This window comes from Mus musculus, chromosome 18, assembly GCF_000001635.26.
Source record: "Mus musculus strain C57BL/6J chromosome 18, GRCm38.p6 C57BL/6J".
Lineage (NCBI taxonomy): Eukaryota > Metazoa > Chordata > Mammalia > Rodentia > Muridae > Mus > Mus musculus.
In genome coordinates this window covers 68,293,962-68,300,013 of record NC_000084.6, presented here as the reverse complement: position 1 = coordinate 68,300,013, position 6,052 = coordinate 68,293,962, and the positions used below count along the sequence as shown (strand labels likewise).

At 40.5% G+C, this 6,052-nt stretch overlaps 1 protein-coding gene across 3 annotated transcripts in view; it reads left to right on the top strand.

Moving 5' to 3' along the window:
- Fam210a (family with sequence similarity 210, member A) overlaps nt 1–6,052 on the top strand; it is a 40,159-nt gene that overhangs the window by 320 nt on the left and 33,787 nt on the right. The window lies entirely within an intron of this gene.

Below are 6,052 nucleotides of genomic sequence, written 5' to 3'. Positions count from 1 at the left end.
CGGGCGTGTGTCTGACGGCAGCGGAGCGCGCCGCTGACGACCCATCGCGGCCTCCCTCCTTGACGGCGGGAGTCGTCAGCACTCCGGACCCACTGCCCGGGGACAGTCGAAAGACGTCACCCCTGCCCTGGGTCCATCTGCAGTCCTGGCAAACCTCTCTCTCGAGACTCCTGGTGCCGTTTCACTCCCTCTCGAGTTATGACCCTTAATGCCCTGCTCTTCCGTCCTTGCTAGTTGGAGTGTCCTCTGGAAAATAGCTAACAGTGTTCACCCTTGGGACTGGCTGGCCACTTCTGATCGCCTTGTTTTTAGTCACGCGGTACTCTCAAGGGAGGCTTACGGTTGCAGGCTTTCACCCCAAGATGAGGGTCAGAACGTAGAATCTACCTGTGGATTGGGATAGTTTACGCACCCACCGCATTTAACTTGCTTATCTCCTCTTCAAAGTTGTGCAAAACCACCATCAGATTTGCAACGTATTCTAAAGCAAATTTGGGCCGTCCAAAGCCGCTTTGAAAATAATTTTTGCTAATCCACCTATTTGTTTGTAGGCAATTTTATTAACATGGTCTGGGGGCCGGGGGAAGATAGATTTGCAGCATATACCTCCCAGTATGATCGCTTGCAAATTGTGGAGATTAGCCCTTCCGAGGTCGTTGACCGGTTTATAAACCTTGAACTTAATGACTTCCTTTTAACAAGTATGACAAATCGATTTTAGATAACTCGGATTGTGCAATGAATTATATGCCATTATCCAGTTTGAGAGTTAATTTCCGTTCAAACTCAAAGGGATTGATCCTTACAGCCACCAAAGCTCTGTTTGCATATTGAAACATTGGAGTTTGTTGTATCCCAATGATTGAGGTTTTTTGGGGGGCTGTGCCCAACGCCCGCCCCCAGATAATTGCTGTTGTCATCTTAGAGAAAATAAACCTGATTTTGACTTTAAAAACAACTTTTAACGACAGATTTCAACATGTAGCGCAGGCTGGATTTAAACTCATGATCTTCCTACCTCAGCCCTCCGGAATGCGGGGATTACAGGCCGACAACAACCACACCTGCCTTAAATCTGTCTCTTAATGGATTTAAACCTTAACTACAGGTTTATACGATTTCCACAATGTATTGATGTTTTAGTTCAAACTTTACATATCAGTAAAGATACTCAAACTTAGTATCTTTGAGTGCCATCTGACTTTGCAGAAATTGAGTTAAAACAATGATAGCTAATACTTTCATATTTTTTAGTACCAAGCTAAATGTTGAGCACATCCCTTGCCCATTTTTTTGTGTCATCCAGTAGAGTAGTTAGGATTGTTTTTTATTTTCAAATGAGGACTACATTTGTTTGCCAAGGTCAGTCTGGTAAATAGTGGACCCAAGGTTTGGTCCCTAGACCTCTCTGCTAATAATCAAACTGGGTCTAGAAGGTCACTCAGAACAGCATGTAAATTTTCAAAAAGTTTCACAATTAAGTTCCAGTTATCTTGTTGAGAGAAAGCAGCTGGTTAAGGGTGTTGTTACTTTGCCAGTATATTAGTTTGTCAGACTATAACCATCATTTTCCTCAGGGTCATTAAACAAGTGCTACATAGTATCTATTCGTGGATGACTGACTCTCTAAGGGGGCAGGGAGACCATTTAATTCATATTTTTTAAAAAAAAGTAACAGAATTTATTTGAAACCATTTATAAGAAAGTGATTACGTTTCTCAGAGGAACACTTGTTTTCAAAGATTGATTTAGTATGTATACAATGCTCCGCCTGAATGTATGCTTGCATACTGGAAGAGGGCACCAAATCCCGCCGTAACAGATGGTTGTGAGTCACCACGTGGTTGCAGGGACTTGAACTCAAGACCTCTGAAAGAGCAGTCAGTGCTCTTAACCACTGAGCCATCTCTCCAGCCGCCGGGGTGCACTTTTAAGGTGTGGGGTTTTTTGTTTGTTTGTTTGTTTTTAAATTGAGTGTAGTTTTTGAAACATTTTGTTTCTAAGATGTAGATGAGTGTCTTTAAGAATGATCTTGTTCTTTGGTGACAGAAAAAGTGTAAAAAAGTTTGGTTTTGTTTCTCTAAATAGTCACTCCAAAAAGTGACAGTTCTCCTGCTTACCCATATCTCTCTGTGCTGAAAGTTTATATCTCTTTAAAATCTTTTTTTCCCCCTAGAGTTGCAAGGGATATTTAATTGAGGAATCTGTCCATGATGGCTATATGTGTCAATTCAGGCTATGTTACACTAATCTCAGGGTTTGTTGTTAGGGTATCTTGAAGGTATGGTTACCTGTTGACTTTTAAGGTGATAACTATCAATAACAACCTCTATTTTAGCTTAGATGTAGTTATAAATGTTTCAGTCTTGTGTCTTAACTTTCCTGTTGGTTTTATATTGCTGGAAAAAACTGACTATACAGATGCTGTACTGTTTCCAGAGGTGACATTTAAAAATGCTTTTTATTGATGTAACGTCATTGTCATTGTGACGGATGGATTCCATAGACACTTTTTAAACTTCAATATGTTTGACCATCTTCTGTCTTTATATCCTCCACCTGTCCCCTCCCACCTGTCCTCTTCCTTTTCTAAGATACTCTCACTTTGACTTTGATGTCATACTCTTGTTTACATACTTTTATCTATAAAATCTAGGGTCCACATATGAGCAAAAACCACAGCAATATTTGTCTTGCTTAGTCAGGCACATTTCATGTAACACAGTGATCTCCAGTTATATCCATTTCCTGGCAAACAGCAGTATTTCATACTGTGTATGTGTGTGTGTGTGTGTGTGTGTGTGTGTGTTGCAATGTGAGGCAGGAAGATATATGAAAGTCAGAGGACAACCTTGACTGTCAGCCCTTGCTTTCCACCTTGCTCAAGACATGGTCTCTTTTTCATACCTGAGTGTTTGGGGATTGTCCTTTGTTCTCCCATCTCATTGTAGGGTCACTGAGATACAAGACCGAGGGGACAAGTGTTTGCATGCATTCTGGCCAAGTCTAACTTAGGTCATCACAAATGCAGGCAGACACTTTATCCACTGCACAATCTTTTTAGCCTCGTAGTTTTGTTCTTTATGGCTAAATAAAATTATTTTGTATATGTGCCACATTTCCCACATCTGTTAATTTACACTTAGGTCCAGAGTTGGCCACTGTAAGTAGGTAGTGTATGGACTTGCAGCTTTTCTTCTGTTTCAGGGTGTGTGTGTGCCCGAGTACGTGTGTGCATGCATGCCCATGCACACGTGTATTGCCAGTAGTAGTATCACTAAATCAATATGGTAGTTTTTGGTTTTTTTTTTTTTCCTGCATTGGCTAAGCTGATTTATATTCCCATCAGCAGTGTATAAAGATTCCCTTTTCTACAAATAAGAATGTTTGCTATTTTTAATATCTCTGGGGACTCTGTGTGTTATGCTGGTGTCTGTGTTTATGTATTGAGTAGAGCTTTGGGCATTGGGACATCATAGGACAATCTTGGATCTTGATTCTTGCTCTCTGTCTTTGATTTTTAATGTTGGCACATAGATCGCAAAGCTCTACCTTTCTTATTATTTTTGTCTGACTGTTCTAATTCATCAACCTTGTTTCCAGGATAATGTTCTGTCTTTGTTTTATTAGTGGGAATTTCCACTGAAATTTTTATTTGGCATATTGAAGTTTTCAAAAATGTCTGTTTTTTATGTCTGTTGCCCCTCTCCCATTTTCATGTGTGTGTCTGTGTGTAGTGTGCATGGCTGTGTATATACATGTTTACACTGTGTGCAAGTGAGCGTGCATGTGTGTGAATATGCATGTAGAGTCCCAAGGTTGATAGTTTAATTGAGGCAAGGTCTCACTCATACCCAGAGCTCACCCATGTGAGTCTGGCTAACCAGCTTGCTCTGAGGATCCCTCTCTCTGCCTTCCTTCCAGGCTGGAATTACAGGTGGTCCCCCATACCCACCCAGCACTCACATAGGTTCTGGGTGTCAGAACTCCAGGCCTTACAGAGTCAGCCCTTGCTCCAGCCCCAGCGTTTGTGTTTCTTTCTTGAATTCTCTTTTCATATCCCATACTGTCTTCCTGACTTAGTTCATCCCTCTGATTGCTTATATTCTCTTTGAAATCATTATGTTGTCTTTGATTTTGTTGAACATTCTTACAATTATTCTTTAGAATCGTTTGAAATTCCATCTACATCACTCACAGTGGAACTCATTACTATAGAATGAGTATGTTGTGAACAAGTCATGTTGCTTTCATTTTTCATGTTACTTAAGTGTCTGCATTGAGAATTTTCTGGGATGGGATCCATGATTAGGTATTTGAATTACCCCTATTCTTTGAAGTTGAAATGTTTTCCATATCCAAGCAGAACCGGCTTATAGTAGAATTGAAATGTACTCCACACAATAGCTGTATGCTCAGGACACTGAGCCCAATTTCCAGCACTAACATAGAATAGTATCTGCAGAAAAAAAAAAACAAAAAACTATAACTGAAGACATCCACGTAGAAAATGCATTAATGGGCATTTGGAAACAAAATGATACTCTGTGAAACTCCAGTGACTCAGAGAATAAAGGAATTGCCAAGGTGTAGTGCATGGTAAGATATTCCTTAATGAGGGAAGGAAAGTAAAGAAACAAGGAGAGTAAGGCTGACCTATTGTCAGAAAGAAAGGGAAGATAACTGAAGGGAGAGAGACCATAAACATCTTCCTTTTGCCCTTCTGACCTTTTTGTTTTCTTTTTCTTTACTTTTTTTTTTTTTTCAAGCCTGGCTTTCCCACAGAGCATAGGCTAGACTGGGGTTATCCCAGCCTCAGTCTTCTGAAGGCAGGATTGTTTTAGTTTGTCTGACTGGATTCACATTCCTTTTCTCAGTCTGCCTTTAGTTGGAACTGCTTTATGGCCTCCTTTCATCTGTATAGCCTCTCCCTTCCGTTACAGGATCTAGAATCCTGAGGGAGATGGGCCTTTGGGTATGCAGGAGCTTATTAATTTCATTAATTGAGTTGGGAAGGCTGCTCCGCTGGGGAGCATTCTCTTGCTGGAATCCTTGACACTGTCATGGAGAAAGGACACTAGCCAGCAGCATGCGTTCATCATTCTCCTTTCCTCCTTCCTCAGTAGGCGCATAAGGTCCCAGAGCATAGCCTCCTCTGTCTCCCAGGCTTTTCCTCCTTGTCACCTTAGTTCCCTGGCTTTCAGTCTTTCCTTTGCAATAACATTGGTCTAGAACAAGTGACAGAGATATAGGCAGTTAAAGCCGTGAAGGAGTTCACGGTGGAATATAGCTATTGATGATGCCTGTGGAAATGTACGAAGGGTTTATAAAGTGGGGTGACTGAGGTGTGTCATAGGGTGATATTATTCAAGGTAAGGAGTCAAGAAACTGAGGCATCAGAGTATTTGGGGGCAAAAATAGAATCTTCAATCCTGATTCATTTTTTCAAAAATAATTCTTAACATGAAACTAAGAACCTCTGTAGACTTTTAGCTTCTAAAAGTACCATTCCTACTTTAGAGAACTCTTAAGTTTTCTTTCTTGAACATAGCAAATAACTTTAAAATATGATATTCTAATGCATTGGCCCCTGCTTATTTTCATACAAATTGGTTAACCTTTGTATTATCAAACAACTCAATGGTATGGTTTTTTTAATGTTTGTTTGTTTGTTGTTGGTTTTTTGGGTTTTTTTTTGGGTTTTTTTTTTTTTTTTTTGGTTTTTTTGCTCTGTCATCTAATTCAAAATAGATCTTTGACCTCCATACCCTTTTTTATAAACAAACTTTGGACAGTAGATTTCTAAACACTGTATTGGCTGGTTTTGTGTAACTTGACCCAAGCTGGAGTTATCACAGAGAAAGGAGCTTCAGGTGAGAAAATGCCTCCATGAGATCCAGCTGTAAGGCATTTTCTCAGTTATCAAGGCGGGGAGGCCATTGTGGGTGGTGCCATCCCTGGGCTGGTATTCTTGGGTTCTATAAGAGAGCAAGCTGAACAAGACAGAGGAAGCAAGCCAGTAAGTAACATCCCTCCTTGGCCTCTGCATCAG